The following is a 16619-nucleotide window of genomic DNA, read 5'->3' as shown; positions in this document are numbered from 1 at the left end:
TACTGAAGCAGTCAATTTCCATAAGCAACTAGACTTGGACAACATCCAGGCTTGGACTTAGAAGTGACGAAATGTTTATGCCACACAAATGCTGGGTAATGATCACACCCAACAAGACAAAATCCAATCATTACCCCTGGATGTTGAATTCCATTACCATCACTGAATCCGCCACTATCAACGTACTGGGTGCTTACCATTGACCAGAAGCAGAAAGGATTAGTCATATAAACATGTGGCTATTACAGTAGGTCTGAGGCTAAGTACTTTGCGATAAGTAACTCACTTCCTAACCCCAAAATCCTGTCCACCATCCACAAGGCACAAGTCAAGAGTGTGATAGAATACTTTCCACTTGCTTGGATGGGTGCTGCTCCAGAAACTTCCAAAAGCTTGACACAATCTCAGACAAAGCAGCCTGCTTGTTTGATGCCCCAACCACCACCCTGAACATTCATGTCCTTCAGCACTGGTGAACAGTGGGAGTAATATGTACCATCTACAAGGTAAACAACAGTACCTCACCAAGATTCCTTTGACATCACTTTCCAAACAAACAAACCCTGCCACCTCAGTGCAAGGATGGTAGATGCATGAGGATTCTACTTCCTACAAGTTTTCCTCAGAGACACACAACATCCTGATTTGCAAGTGCATTGCTGTTCCTTCACTGTTGTTGGGTTAAAATCCTGGAACTCACTATCAGGGCTTTCCAATTTCCCACATCTCAAGAAATGCAATAGTTCAAGAAAGCAGTTCACCACCATCTGCTCAAAGGCAGTTAAGGATGGACAATAAATGCCAACAATGGCCATGAATGAATAAAAGAAGTCCAAACCATTTGTTATTCCAATTCAAGTAGGTAGTGCAGTATAGGTAAACAAATAAGAATCTTTAAGTTCAATTTTTTTTGATAAATTTGAACTTGTATTAAAAGTTATAAATAAGATTTGTTGTTAATGTTACTCTGTCACATTTTAAAATGAGACCAGTCCTATGGATGGAGACCTAAGGAAAGGCTTTTTGTTCATTGTCTTTGAAACATTTGCATAGGTATTTCTAGAAGTGAGACCTCGTATAAGAGTCTGAAAGTCTTAAGGTTTAATTTTGAGGAGTGCATTAAGCACTACCCTCGATGATGATGTCATGCAAACCTTGCAGAAAAACATTTCAGGATCTTGAAAGCATTAAACCAATCATTGAGGATTTGCTCTTAACCTTTGTAACAATCTCATATCAGTGTAACTTGTACTTGGTTGCTCAAGTGTAATTCACTACATTTTGTGTAAGACAACACCAGACTAAGTCGATCCTGTAGCTTTGAAGAAGATAGTGCCAAAAAGGTATGGTGAGCAATAGCCCAGAAAGTCTTATACACTATGGCATGCAATGCTGAAGATTTCATTTCACATACCATGTGCTAACAGTGGTGAATATTTCCTCAGACACAGCTTTAGGAATCTTGGTCATACACGCTTCCAACAGCAGGAAGAGCTGGACATTCAAGAGTCCAATATAAGAAGTCCTTGGGGCAACATTCAATAAGGCAGAGTCTACAGTCAATAGTAAAACCATTCCCGACCTAGTAAGAGATGCTCTGCAGTAGAAGATTTTGGAATTCCTTGGAGATAAACCATTTGTCACTCCAAGGCAATTGCAATTTGCATCAGGCGCCAGTGATCTGCAGGAATGGTCCCATGTCAGGGTTCAGCTGGAGAATGAACAGACATCAGAGGGTCTGTGAGTAAAGTTAAAATCCCTAGCAAGCAAGGGAATGCTTTTTAAAAATATCATAAAATTGCAGACTGGGAAAGCTAGTAGTGCTGTACTTGCACCTCTGATTGTGTGTTACTGCTATAGTGAGTAGGCATCACAAGGCAAGGATACCGTAAGAGAAATCAAGGGCCTCAGTAGCATTTCAAACTGAGGTCACAGATCTAGGGAATTCACAAAGTCAGGATTGAAGTGATGAGGAGACATGGTCAAAACTTAAGTGGGTAAGATCAAACAGAAGAAATTTTGGAGGCTTTCTTAAAGCCACAGAAGAGGTGGGTGTCCATTAGTGAAACTTTTGGAAGAAGTGCAAAGCATCATTTCCCGCTGTCTGCAAGTTCAATAGTTCAAGGAAACCATGATAGAAATTAGATTATTATAAGAGTTGCAGACAGCTAAAATTAGCTGGAAAGAGCTAAGAGTAAAACAGGCAATGTTACTGAAGCTGCAGGTAGTGAGAATTTTTCAGTAAATCTATTAAAGAAATAAAAATCTTCAATTTCAGATATACAAAAAGCAAGATTCCATCATTCTGGTCATGAAGGAGAGAAGCCTCCCTTTTGGCTGAAATGTGGAAATGAACTCCATTTCGGTTACAAAATGCAGGAAAACCCTTCTATAGCAGCAGAGAGCAACATTGCTTTGGTGGCAAAACAAAAGCCTTATCAAGTGTTTGGAGCAAGGAAATTTCACCAGGCACAAGCAATGTCCAGCTATTTAAAAGCAATAAAAAAAGCCCAGAAAATGTGGATGCCATTTTTGTTATTGAAAAGCAATGTTTTATTAGTAACATGATAGATCACAGTAGGAAAATGTAGACATGAAAGTAGGTCGCAGTCACAGACAGCAAGAAGTCAAATAGCCACTCACACAAAAAAGTTAATGGGGTAGAACAGTCTACAATAGAGGAAAAACATAACATAATCCAAAGTAAAATGGATGATCCAAGAAACTACATTGCAGCAATGCTGGGCCTGTATTATTTGAGTTTCAAAAAAGTGAGACGAGAAAATTCGATGAGCCAAGATCTTGTTAAAGTAAAAATCAACAACTTTATTACATGAAGTATAACAGTGAATAATTAAATAACAACTATTTAGAACTCCATCCTCTAATCTATCATTTACCTTCCCCTTCCATAATACTAGTCCAATAAAACTCCCAATTAAAATTTACGAAACAAAACTTCTTCTCTCAAGACCAGGCAGCTTTCAGTTCTTCTATTTGGATCTTCCCATGTAGTCTATTCTTCTTCTTAGGGATTCTGCTTCACTGGTTACTAATTGATAAAGGTATCTTTAAGAGAGCTATTTTTTCAGACAATATTTACATGCTGGTAGCTTGGCAGTTCTCCTTGAACTGTACAATTTTCCCTGGTCTTATACTCCCAAAGCATTGGATTGTGTCATTGGCTTTTAAGATTGTCAATATACTAAATTCAAACTGGTTTGGAGCTTGCTATTTTTCATGGTATAATTTAAATTGATTGGCCTGATTCGAATCTGTTTTGTTGTTTCCAGGCAACCAGCTAATCAAGTTGTTCAACCAAATGTTACATTATATTTCTTTTCAGAACACTTGGTTCTGTCAGATAGTTCTGTTGCTTTTAACTCTCTTTTAACAAAAGTACAGCATAACCACATCTTCATAACATCGCCCCCCTTTAAAAAAAATAATAAATCATCATCATGAAAAGAAGTCTTTTTTCTCTTCTTTTGAAACACATTACCCGAACATACAGATAACTTTAAGAAAAGTTCAACCAAATTTCTTCCCATATACCTGAATATATACAACATTAAATAAAGACAAATTCTGATCTAAACTCTATCAGTTAAGTCCACGAAAACACATCTGCGATTACATTCTTCTGACCCACAACATATATGATTTTTAAATTATAAGTCTGTACCATAAGACTCCAACGAAATAGTCTCATATTCTTGTCTTCAAGCTTTCTAAGAATGTAAGTGGATTGTGTATATAACTGTCTCCGACATATTGTTCGTGACATACATATTAAAATGTTGGAAGGCCAGTACCAAACGCAATAGTTCCTTTTCAACTGGGGAGTATTTCCTCTGATGGATGTTAATCTTCTTTGAAAAATAACCAACTGGCAGTTTAATCCCATGCTCATTGTCCTGTAGGAGTACAGCTCCAACTCCTATATCATGAGCATCGATGGCGACTTTAAAAGGTTTTGAAAAGTTTGTTGTAACTAAAACTGGTTTGGTGGTTAATATGGCTTTCAAATGATCGAATGTCTCCTGACATTGTTCTGTCCACCGAACGTTTGTGTTCTTCTTCAGCAAATTGGTTAATGGTGCCACTTCACTGCTGAAGTTTGGAACAAACTTCTGATAGAATCCACTGAGTCCTAAGAATAGAAGCACCTCTTTCTTCAAGGTTGGTTCTGGAAACTCCTTAATGGCCTTCGTCTTTGCATTCCGTGGGGGTCAATCTTCCATGACCGATGTTATGTCCCAAGAATGTCACCTCTGCTTTAGCAAATTCAGTTTCATTTAAGTTTATCACCAATTTTGCTTCTCATAGTTGTTCAAAGAGCTCTGCCAACAGTACCATGTGATCTTTCCTGGACTTACTAAAGATCATTGCACCATCCAAATAGACTGCACAGTTTGTTAACCCAGCCACAACTCTGTTCATGAGTCTTTGGAATGTGGAGGGTGTGTTCTTCATTCCAAAGGGATGAACTTTAAACTGATATAGCCCATTTGGGGTTACAAATCCAGATTTTCTTTTGCTGTCTCTGATAAAGGTACCTGCCAGTAACCACACATTAAGTCCAACTTGGTGATGTAAATGGCTTGTTTGGCTTTCTCAATACAGTCCTCCAATCTAGGATATGAGTCTGATTTTGTAATGACATTCTGTCAATCCACTCAAAATTGTTGAGTCTCGTCCAGTTTAGGAACTAAGATGATCAGCAAACTCCACTCACTCTAGCTTGGTTCGATGATGTCCTCATTGAGCATGGCCTCCACCTCCATCTGGACCTGTCTGGCTTTAAAAGGATTAAACTGAGAGGGTGTTGTTTTATCAGAGCAGTATTCCCTACGTCTACTTCATGTACAATAGCATCAGTCCTCCCCAGCTGATACTTATTTATTTCCTTGTACTGCAGTAACAAATCTTTCAACAGCATTCTATGCTCCTGAGACAGATAGCTTACTAATCTATCCCACTCCTCAAGGATTTCTTCATTTTTTAAATCTATTTTGAGGCACCACAAAATCCATATCATCTGAATTTGATTCCTCACTCTGCAGGATAGTAACTAACACCTTACTCTCCACATCTTTCTCTCTAGTATATTACGGTTTCAACATGTTCACATGACATATTCAATACCTTTTCTTTTCGTATCTGCCATCTTTACTAATTAGTTTACCTGATTCAACTTTTTTGAATTTGATAGGGACCACCAAACCTGGCTTTGAAGGGATCTCCTATCGCTGCTAACTGTACTAATATGTTATCCCCTTGCAAAAACATCTGAATCTCAGAGCTTTTATCTGCCACCTGCTTCAATCTACACTGTGCCCTCTTCAGGTGCTATTGATCAAACTCACTTACTCTATTTAGTCTCTCCCTCACCTCTGGTACACAATCTAAGTGTGAGATCTCCAACATTGTTCCTGTCAACTTTTCTTTAATTAATTTCAAAGGGCCTCTCACTTCATGCCAAAATATTAACTCAAAGGGAATAAACTGCGTAGATTCATTTGGGGCATCTCTAATGGCAAACAATACAAATGGTATACCTTTATCCCAATCATTCAGGTAGTCATAACAGTATGCTTACAAAATGGTTTTCAAAGTCTGATGCCACCTTTCAAAAGTCCCCTGGGATTCAGAATGATACACAAGCTATAACCTCCTTATGGATAGCTTAGCAGTATAGCAATTTTAGCAGTCTAGCAGTAAAATTTGACCCTGGGTCCGACTGAATCTCTCTGGGTAGCCCATACCATGTGAAGAAAGCTACTAACTCCTCTATCACCTTTTTTGCCTTGATACTCCATAATGGAATTGCCTCCTGAAATCTGGTAGACACATCCATTAGGGTGAACAAGTACAAGTTCCCACTCTTAGTTCTTGGGAGAGGACCTACACAATCAATTATAACCCACGTGGAAGGTTCATTAATGCGGGAATTGGCAACAAAGGTGTCAGTTTTATTACCGCCTGTGCCTTACTTACCATTTGGCATGTTTGACAAGTTCAGCAAAAGCTAACCACATCCTTGTGCATTCCAGGCCAATTTAAATGATTTTGTACCTTAGCCTGAGTCTTTCATACCCCTTGGTCACCTCCTACAGGTAATTTATGTGCTACCTGTAACACCTCCTGTTTGTGTGCTATCGGCAACACAATCTGGTGCACTTTGGCCCATTTCTACTCTGCACTAACCTGCCATGGTCTCCATTTCCACCTTAGGATTCTATCTTTCAAATAATAACCCAATGAAATATTCTCTGCCTCATTTGCAGAGTATGCATCCATAGATATATCTTTTATTGTATAGTCTTGCTGTTGCAAGTCTCTTAGTCTTTCAGGAGTAAACACTTCTGTCTGACCCTCTGCCTGTTCAGGTTTTTCCCACAGCATTACGTCAAACAGGATATCCGCTAACTGAACGTCAACTCCTTCATCTTTGTCTTTACTTTTCACTTCATGTTGTGACTTATGACAGTGGGATCTGATTACCAAACAGTCTAGGAAAATATCAGGATAATTCTGTTTTAACTCCTCAGTTTCTTGGTCTTCCTTGGGCTTCTCCATAACAAGGGGTGTCACTCCCACCTTGGATCCTGCTAAATCATTCCCAAGAACAAACTGAATTCCTGGAATGGACACTCTGTCAATCACTCCTGCTATAACTTCCCCAGTCTTAGGTTGACACCTGAACTTACATAGGGGAACGCTAAATTTTTGTCCATCGATTCCACAAATTACCAGACTCTTGGGTAACAGATCAGAAAGAGTGCATATTCACTCATCTTTTACTATCAGTGATTGGTTAGATCCTGTATCTCCCAAACTTATAACTTCTTGTCCTTCTCCACTTGTTTTTTATGAGTAAACTTTACTCACAGAGGTGACTTCTTTACAGAAATCAGGTACTAACTCCATATCCTGCCTCTGCCTAGTTGTGCACTCTCCTGCAGCTACTTGGCTCTTCTTGGGGTCTTCTTTACTACTTTCACTAATGCCACTGGCCGAGCTTCTTTTACCACATCTTTTCCCACAGTGCCTTTCGTTAATGACCAGTACTGTGTCTTTATGTCTTCCACCTTCTAGCAGTGAAAACACCTTTTCCCAGTGCCCTTCTGAAACCACTGGCACTGTAACTTTCTGTGTCCCACTCCATTACAGTGAAAACACCTGAGGCCTTTCACCTCCTATCCACCCTCTTGGGCTTCTTTAACCTGTGGTAAAATCTTTCCATTGCTCTCTACTCTTGGTTTTGTAGTGTAGGATTGCCCTTTCTCCCAACTTCTATCCCTCACAGGCTGAAATTCTGGCCAGTCGCTTGTCTTATGCACCAGCATTTACTCATCTGCTAATTCTGCTGCCCGTCTCACTTCCTGAACTTTCTGTTCCTCTCACGTAAACCATCACCATTTCTGGAAGTGAGGTTTTAAACTCATCCAGCAGAATAACCTCTCTCAGAGCCTCAAAGGTCCTGTCTATTTTCAAATCACACACCCATCGATCAAAATAACTATGTTTAATTCTTTCAAACTCAACATATGTTTGACCTGGTTCTTTCTTTGTGTTTCTGAACTGCTGTCTATATGCTTCTGGTACCAATTCATAAGCACTTAAAATAGCGTATTTAAACTCTTCATAATCTTTTGACACCTCATCTGACAATGCAGCAAATACCTCACTAGCTCTGCCTACCAGTTTAGTCTGAACGAGCATTGCCCACAATTCCTCAGACAACTCCATCTGCCTACCAATTTTTCAAATGAAATAAAGACTTCAACATCTTTCTCATCAAAATGTGACAGAGTTTTGACATATTTATATATATATCACTACCATCTCTTTTAATCTCCAAGTTTTTATCTTGACTTTGCTGAATAAGTTCAAATACTCTATCTTTTTGTCTCTCCTTTTGTTCTCTCTCTCTTTGCTCAGCTAAGAAACTTCTCTCTCTTTCCTCTCTCTCTCTCCCTCTCCCGCTTTGTTTATCTTCTAATTCCATTTTCCTCAATTGTAATTAAAATTTCTCTACCTCTACTGCACCTGCCTGTTTCTCTGACACACCTCAGTGCTTGAATAACTCTCTGACAATTTCAGCTTTACTTTTGTCCTTGGTTAAACCCAAATCTAATTTATTTGTTAATTCCAAAAATACCATCTTTCTCTTTCCTTCTAAACTTTCTTGGCAAATTTGAGAATCATCTTCAAATCCCATAACCATGGCAATTTTAAGAGCCATTTCTCTCACTTTTAATTGACTCAACCACAAGTCACCAGAAGTAAACAAATTGCCTCACCTATATTTTATTTAAAGATCGAGGATACTAACCTGCAAGTGTTTAAATCTGCTGGGAGTTTTCATACTCCCAAATCTATTCACATCTGCCTAAACCAGTTCAATTCCCAGACGAACCCCCAAACTGTTACAACAGGGGCTAATTTAAAACCAGCAACACAGAAAAGAAGTATCCTGTGCAGTAATCTGTGAAAATTCGATAGGCCAAGAACTAAAGTAAAAATTAACAACTTTACTTCTTTAAGTATAACAGAGAATAATTAACCCTAACAGCTATTTAGAACACCATCTTCCAGCCTATTGTTTACCCTCCCCTTCCACAATATTAGTCCAAAACACTCCCAATTAAGATTTACAAAACAAAACTTCTAGTCTCAAAACTAGGCAGTTTTCAGTTCTTCTATTTGGATCTTCTGATGCCTTCTTCTTCTTGGGTTACTGATCAATAAGGGTAACTTTAAGAGAGCTATTTTTCAGGCAGTCTTTTTACATGCTGGTAACTTGGCAGTACTCTCTGAACTGCTCAAATTTCCCTAGTTTTATACCCCCAAAACATTGGATTGTGTCACTGGCTTTTAAGGTTGTCAATATACTAAATTCAAACTGGATCAGAGTTTGGTATTTTCTGGGGTATAATTTAAACTGAATGGCATAATTTGAATCTGTTTTGTCATTTCCAGGCAACCAGCCAGTCGAGTTGTTCGACCAAATGTTACATTACATTTCTTTTCAGAACACTTGGTTCTGTCAGGTAGTTCTATTGCTTTTAATTCTCTTAAAGGTACTGTATACCCACAACTTCATAACAAATGGCTAGATTCAGACTTTTGGGAGATTTTAATAACAGCGAATGAGTCCAGTGAACAAATTCCACGCTTTCCAATTAATAACGTATTTATCCTCTTCTTACATTACCCCTGATACCCGAATACTATTTGGGTTGTTCAAAAACGCACTTAATTACTCGATGGCATTGTGTTTTAAAGAACTTGCAGACAAGTACTGCAATAGTACTGTGATACCATGAACCAACGGTGGATTGCAGCCAGATATTTTCATTCACATTGTCTCTCAACTTTGTGGAATCCAACAGGTTTTATCTGGCACCTGATACCATTATTCCCCTCCTGCTGCCCCTTTTTCCTTCATTACAAGTAACCTGCTGACCTGTGCACATTTTTTACTGTCACATTGCTTTCCTTGATGAAAAATGGGCAGTAAAAACTTAAAATACAAAGAATTGTTCTACAGGAAACTAATTCAAATCTATCTGCGGACATCTTGAAACTTATATGGACAGTTATGGTTTGATTTACATGTCATAAATTCTTCTTTGACCAGATTTAAAATTGTATGCAATCTGCATGTCTTCCATTTAATTGTACATAATTGACACAAATTTTACCTGTTTACAAGTCTGTTCAACTATCGTGTAATAAAACACCAATCTAAGAAAATATTTGGTAAACATTTTCCCTAAATTGCATCACAACTTTTTTACCCAGACATTTTTTTCACAGAAACAGATCCTACCATATATATTGCCCACCAGCAAGTAATATCTCCCAATATAAATTAAGTCAATAAGAACATACATTTAATTACTTGTTTTTGTAAATCCACAAATATTTTGTTTAATTCAATACAGTGCTAAATTTTGGTAGTACAGCAATTAAACAAAACATCAAGACAGTCTAGTAGTAATAGCAGTATTAGTGTGCTGTGGGATATGGGGTTTTGACATATAGTTTCTCCACAATTCGGAGTCAGGATATCCCTTGGAGCACCTGATTAAAATTAAGTGGTGATCAATCTACAAAACTACTTGATGTTTACATCTCCCAGGGCAGCTTAGGGACTAATGTGGGGTAAAGAGAGAACAAAGACAGCAGTGCCTGAAGATTGTGAAGTAGAAACTAACACTGGAAAGCCGATCAGCAGCTGATTATAGAAAAGACATTTTGTGAACCCTGTAGTATTTGCTACAGGACTTGGAATTTTGTAGCTCTTCATAGAAAAACAGTTCAGGTATTGATTTTGATTGAATGTACAAAGAAGAATTGATGTATGGATTGACTTAGGGTGAAATTTAAAGTTGTAGTTGACAAGTAGACAGACATTCCTGTCATAAAATTGACATCAACTATCAGTTTTTGTGTCATTAGTTGTTTTTGATGAACTGCTGGAGATTACTTGTGAATACGTTGATTGGATACACAAGTATTTTGTAATATGTAGCTAGTGTCAGAAAGAACTTCAAGAACAAACAAGGAAAGAGATGGGCTGGTCACATGGATAAGTTTGAGGTGATGCATTTGGGCAGGACAAACAAGGCAAGGGAATACATGATGAATGTACGACACTGGGAAGCACCCAGAACTGTTCTGATGAAGAGTCACGGGACTCGAGACGTTAACTCTAAGATGCTGCCAAACCTGCTGCATTTGTCCAGCAATTTCTATTTTTTTGTTTTGGACAGACTGAGGTTGTTTTCCTTGAAGCAGAGAAGACTAAGAGGGGACTTTTTCAGATTAGATTAGATTACTTACAGTGTGGAAACAGGCCCTTCGGCCCAACAAGTCCACACCGACCCGCCGAAGCGCAACCCACCCATACCTAACACTACGGGCAATTTAGCATGGCCAATTCACCTGACCCGCACATCTTTGGACTGTGGAAGGAAACCGGAGCACCCGGAGAAAACCCACGCAGACACGGGGAGAATGTGCAAACTCCACACAGTCAGTCGCCTGAGGTGGGAAATGAACCCGGGTCTCTGGCGCTGTGAGGCAGCAGTTCTAACCACCGTGCTGCTCACAAAGTTATGAGGGACATAAACAGGGTAGACAGGAAGAAACCTTTCCCTTTGATTGAGGGGTCAATGACTGGGATATACATTTAAGGTAAAGAGCAGGAGGTTTATCGAGAAGATAAGGAAAGAAAATTGCACTCAGAGGCTGGTATGAATCTGGAACTCTCTGCCCTGTAAGGACGGTAAAAGCAGCAACTTTTAAAAAGTACACTTTATTTAGATATACACCTGTTATAAGGCATACAGTGCTAAGGGCCAAGTGCTGGAAAAGGATAGTCAGATGGTTGTTTGACCAGTGAGGAGTTAATGGGCCAAAGGGCCTTTTTCTGTGCTGTATCTCTATCACTCTAAACAAAAGACTTGTTCTTCTCTCTGGACTATCAGCCAAGGTAGTGGTGGTGACACAGTCTCATTCAGCCAATATTTCAAACATCCAGGAATGGGTTGAAATCCACCAGGGAAGCTCATAGAATTTAAATTCACTTAATAAAAGAAAAAAAAATCTTGATTTAAAGCTTATCTCAATGACAGTCACCATAGAACTAACAATCGTCGTAAAAACACACCTGGTTCACTAGTGTTCTTTATGGAAGGAAATATACCATCCTTTATCTGGTCTGGCCTAAGTAATTCCAGTCCCCGAGCAAGGTGGCTGACTCATAACTTCCATCTGAAATGCTGTAGCAAGCTATTCATTTCAAGGACCATTGAGTGGGCAAAAAAAAATGCTGGTCAGCATTCCAAGAAAGAATGAAGGTCTGTTATTTTCTGGCAGAAAGGAGATGATAGGGTAATTATCTCAACAAACCACTATTGGAAATGTGAGTAAGCAGGTTCATTTGACACTTATAATTTGCATTGTGTAACTATCCTCTACTCACTACACCTTGTAGAAGAAATACCTTTCCTTTGTCAGGATACTCTGCAGTAGTTTCAGTCCTGAGTTCTGTTTCTTAAGATTGCTGCAGAAATTCTTTTAATTAGACTCGATGTTTGCTGGGTAAATTGACTATTTGCTGCAATGAGCTGTTTAAGTAAATTGTTTGCTGTTTTCTTAGTAAAGAAAACTTTTTTTTCTGCAGACTATTCAGTTCTCTTTAAATTTTGCCATAATTTATGTTGTGCCCGCAATTTAGTGGCTAATACATTGGTGACAATAATGACTGACTATACTGAGCATTGGTTTGCTCATAATGCAAGAGAGAAGGTTTTTGGCATGGTCTGATGCCTCAACTAATCTTCTGGCACATGCTCATGAACAATGTCAGACATTATGACTGAGCTTTCTGAAGCTGGAATAACCTAATCACTCTATCGAACTGCAGTGTCTGCAAAATCCTTGAAAAAGATAGCAAAATAAGCATGGACATTATTGACCAACATTTCTCACAAATTTCTTCAAAGTGATTTATTTTCCCCACTCATAACTGAAAATGGTGTTTGCATTGACTTTTCACCTGTCTCGCTTGAGCTGTGAATGGATACAGTAAGATTGCAATAAGTCAAAGGGAGTCTGCCCACAAATTCATGTGAAGTGGAGCTTCAAGATAGCTGAGGAGGCACCTTAACAACATGATTTTAGCAAAAACATATTCTATATCAAAGAAATCAAATAAGAAATCAACACAGTGACACAGTAATTATGTAAAACATTTATTTATTTTTCAATTTGTTCATACTTATAATGGCCTGACCTTATGCAGGAAAAGGCAATGAAAATGTTGGGCGTTAACTCTGGAAAAATGCAGTAACTATTTTTGAGCTCAGCATGTTGTCTTCAGACAAGCACAATTCAATCTGTCATGCCATCAATTCAGTTCACCACACTATTGATTCAGTGTGCCATGCCATCAATACAATCAACCACATCATTAATAAAGCCTGCTGTGCCATCAATTCAATGCGCCATGTCATAAATACAGTGTGCGATGCCCATCAATACAGTTCACCATACCTTCATTACAATTCACCAAACCATCAATTCAATTCACCACACCATCAGTTGTCCAACATGCTCTCAATTCAGTTCACCATGCCATCAATATAGTGTCTTTACCTTCGATACAGTTTGTCATGCCATCAATACAGTCCCTGTGATGTCAATACAGTTCACCAAGCCGTCAATGCAGTCCACCATGCCACCAATGCAATAAAATATCTTTTCCATATTTTCATGCTGCAGTACACAATCTTGGAGCATTTTTAAGAACTCTGCAACTTCAGTAAGGAAAGCCAGTGGGTGAGTTTTCATCCGACCCTTCAGGGTTTCCAGCCTCCTCACCTATCCTTGTTGGCTTTCACAGAGACATCTCAAAGTCAAAGTATAGCTTATCTTATTTCATGCTGCAATGTGATCTAACTTCATCCCAAATCATTGATATGGTCACATGACAAGCTGGCATAAATTCAGCTAACCTAGAGTTACCAGCCAATTTAGACACAGCTAGAATTTGGGGTTAACGGATTTGACACATTGAGATTTCACTAAATATTTACAAAGGGATATGAGGCGTTGGGTAGACCAGTTTATTAAGCTCTTTTAACAAAAGAATCATTAGGATTCTGAAGATGCAAATTATACTTCAAGTAGGTGAGAATATTGTAAACTTATATAGTAGCTACCCATTTGTTTGCTCCATTTTCAAGCAACAATAGATGAGTATCAAAATATAAAAATGTTCATCTCATAGTCCTTAAAACAACCTTTCCACCAGCTGCTTGTCTGTTCTAGGATTTTCTAATTTATTTCTCAGATAGGCATTGTGCACTGTATTGAAACATCATCATAATCATTTGCATCTGATTTCTATTCAACAATTTTCTTATTGGATTGTACAAAATACTAGAGATAGAGTGCATCAAACTGTGAAGGTAAATAGCAATTTTATCATCTTAAAGAAACAAAAATGCAGATGTAATGGTCACGTGTGGCAGAAGGGTATTACAAGGTTATTATTTACGATCAGGTACTAAATTATATATTGAAGTTACTATTTCTTTCTTGGAATCAAAAAGCATGTTAATTGTGAAGTGTTAATTAAATTTCCTTGTTTCTTTTAGATTGTCTCAGCAACTGGATTTAGTAATAAAAATAACTATAAATCCTAACAATCACTCAGACAGTGGCTAGGTGTAATGAGATGGGATGGTTATGAGAAAATTGGTTCATTCTCAACTATGCTGAAAAATGTGTTACTGGAAAAGCGCAGCAGGTCAGGCAGCATCCAAGGAGCAGGAGAATTGACGTTTCGGGCATAAGCCCTTCTTTAGGAATGAGGAAGGTGTGCCAAGCAGGCTAAGATAAAAGGTAGGGAGGAGGGACTTCGGGGAGAGACGTTGGGAATGCGATAGGTGGAAGAAGGTTAAGGTGAGGATGATAGGCCGGAGAAGGGGTGGGGGCGGAGAGGTTGGGAAGAAGATTGCAGGTCAAGAAGGTGGCGCTGAATCCGATGATTGGGACTGAGATAAGGTGGGGGGAGGGGAAATGAGGAAGCTGGAGAAATCTGCATTCATCCCTAGTGGTTGGAGAGTTCCTAGGCGGAAGATGAGGCGCTCTTCCTCCAGGCATCGTGTTGCTATGGTCTGGTGATGGAGGAGGCGAACGACCTGCATGTCCTTGGCGGAGTGGGAGGGGGAGTTAAAGTGTTCAGCCACAGGGCGGTTGGGTTGGTTGGTGAGGGTGTCCCAGAGGTGTTCTCTGAAATGTTCCGCAAATAGGCGTCCTGTCTCCCCAATGTAGAGGAGGTCACATTGGGTGCTGCGGATGCAGTAAATGATGTGTGGGGAGGTGTAGATGAATTGGTGACAGACATGGAAGGATCCCTTGGGGCCTTGGAGGGAAGTGTGGGTGCAAGTTTTGCATTTCTTGTGGCTGCAGGGGAAGGTGCTGGGAGTGGAGGTGGGGTTGGTGGGGGGTGTGTACCTGATGAGAGAGTTGCGGAGGGAGTGATCTTTCCGGAACGCTGATGGAGGGGGGGGGGGAGAGAGAAAGATATCCTTGGTGGTGGGGTCTGTCTGGAGGTGGCGGAAATGACGAAGGATGACATGATGTATCTGGAGGTTGGTGGGGTGGTAGGTGAGGACCAGTGGGGTTCTGCCCTGGTGGCGATTGGAGGGGCGGGGTTCAAGGGCAGAGGAGCGGGAAGTGGAGGAGATGCGGTGGAGGGCACCGTCAACCAAGTCTGAGGGGAAATTGCAGTCTTTGAAGAAGGAGGCCATCTGGCTTGTTTGGTATTGGAATTGGCTGTCTGAGATTGGCAAACACTGATTGCATATCGTTAGTTCACTTTTGTGTCTGTGGGAGAATGGGAAGAAGGAACATAGCGAAGTCTTGGAATGACTTGGAAAAGCTGTGGGAAATCATCAAAATGTAAGTCTAGTGATGCATTGTTGGAGATGTTTGTTAGTTTACTCAACTTGTGTAACCGACCTCTTCGATAGATTACTAGATTATGTTTTGGGTGGGAGTGGTTGAAAGAAGTCAATAATCACTGTTGAATTTATTGCCATATATCTGTAGGTAGAACATTCAGATCAGAGTGTTTGTTGATTCATGTCGTGGAACACTTGAAAGCACATGAGGTATTGGATATTTTACTTATTAAGTCCAGATGAAAGTCAATTAAATAGGAATTGCCTGTTGCTGTGCTAATATCAGTACATGATTTGTCAAGTGATAGAAAACTGTTTAGAACAAAAATATTTTAATGTCATTAATTAATAATGTATTCACTGCAACTGCTTTTCACAGCTTTATTTCTAATGACAGTAACACGTATATTTTTAAAGTATATGCATTTTGCAGTATTATACATTAAAGCAAAACAATGAAAAGCGGATTACTCACTTTTGAGTAATGTTGAATATTATAGCATTTTTTTCCATTTGTTGTACCATCTGTCCCTCCCTCAAAATTTTGAATAGTTTGGCCTACCCTGGGCTGAAGATCACCTGAGCATCATGAAATGAGTGGAATGCTGTCAGTGGAACACATTGAGAACACAGCTGCTCTCCTGCTGCCTGATTTAATGAGGTTCCTGAAGTAAGTGGACAAGTGTTCATTCTCTTGGTAACCATGGAAACAGATTGTGGTGATCTGAGCTGGTGTCAGCAGTGTTTCAATCACAGGGAATCAGCTCTTGGCCCATCATCTGGATGAGACATTGTGCAAAACATTATGGACCCACACTTTGACTGAGGGCTTAACTCTCCTGTTCTGCCAGATCTCTGAGCTACACTTGCCTTTGAAAATATTTCAGCACCTTCCATGTTGTCCAACAAATAACTTTAAAAAATTTGCTGAGGAATCAGAGTGTGAAAGAACAAATATTAGCAAAAACCTGAAAAATGCTGATGTAGAGAAACAGAAATAAAAAATATGCATTTAGGCTTTTAATAGCAAAAATACATGATTTTCTCTTTATCAAGAGCAATTTTTGAAAACAAATTTATATCAGACGTCTACCTTTCACTCATAGCACAATACAAGGGATTTCTACA

This window comes from Hemiscyllium ocellatum, chromosome 22 (assembly GCF_020745735.1).
Source record: "Hemiscyllium ocellatum isolate sHemOce1 chromosome 22, sHemOce1.pat.X.cur, whole genome shotgun sequence".
Taxonomy (NCBI): domain Eukaryota; kingdom Metazoa; phylum Chordata; class Chondrichthyes; order Orectolobiformes; family Hemiscylliidae; genus Hemiscyllium; species Hemiscyllium ocellatum.
Note: the sequence above shows the minus strand (reverse complement) of the source record.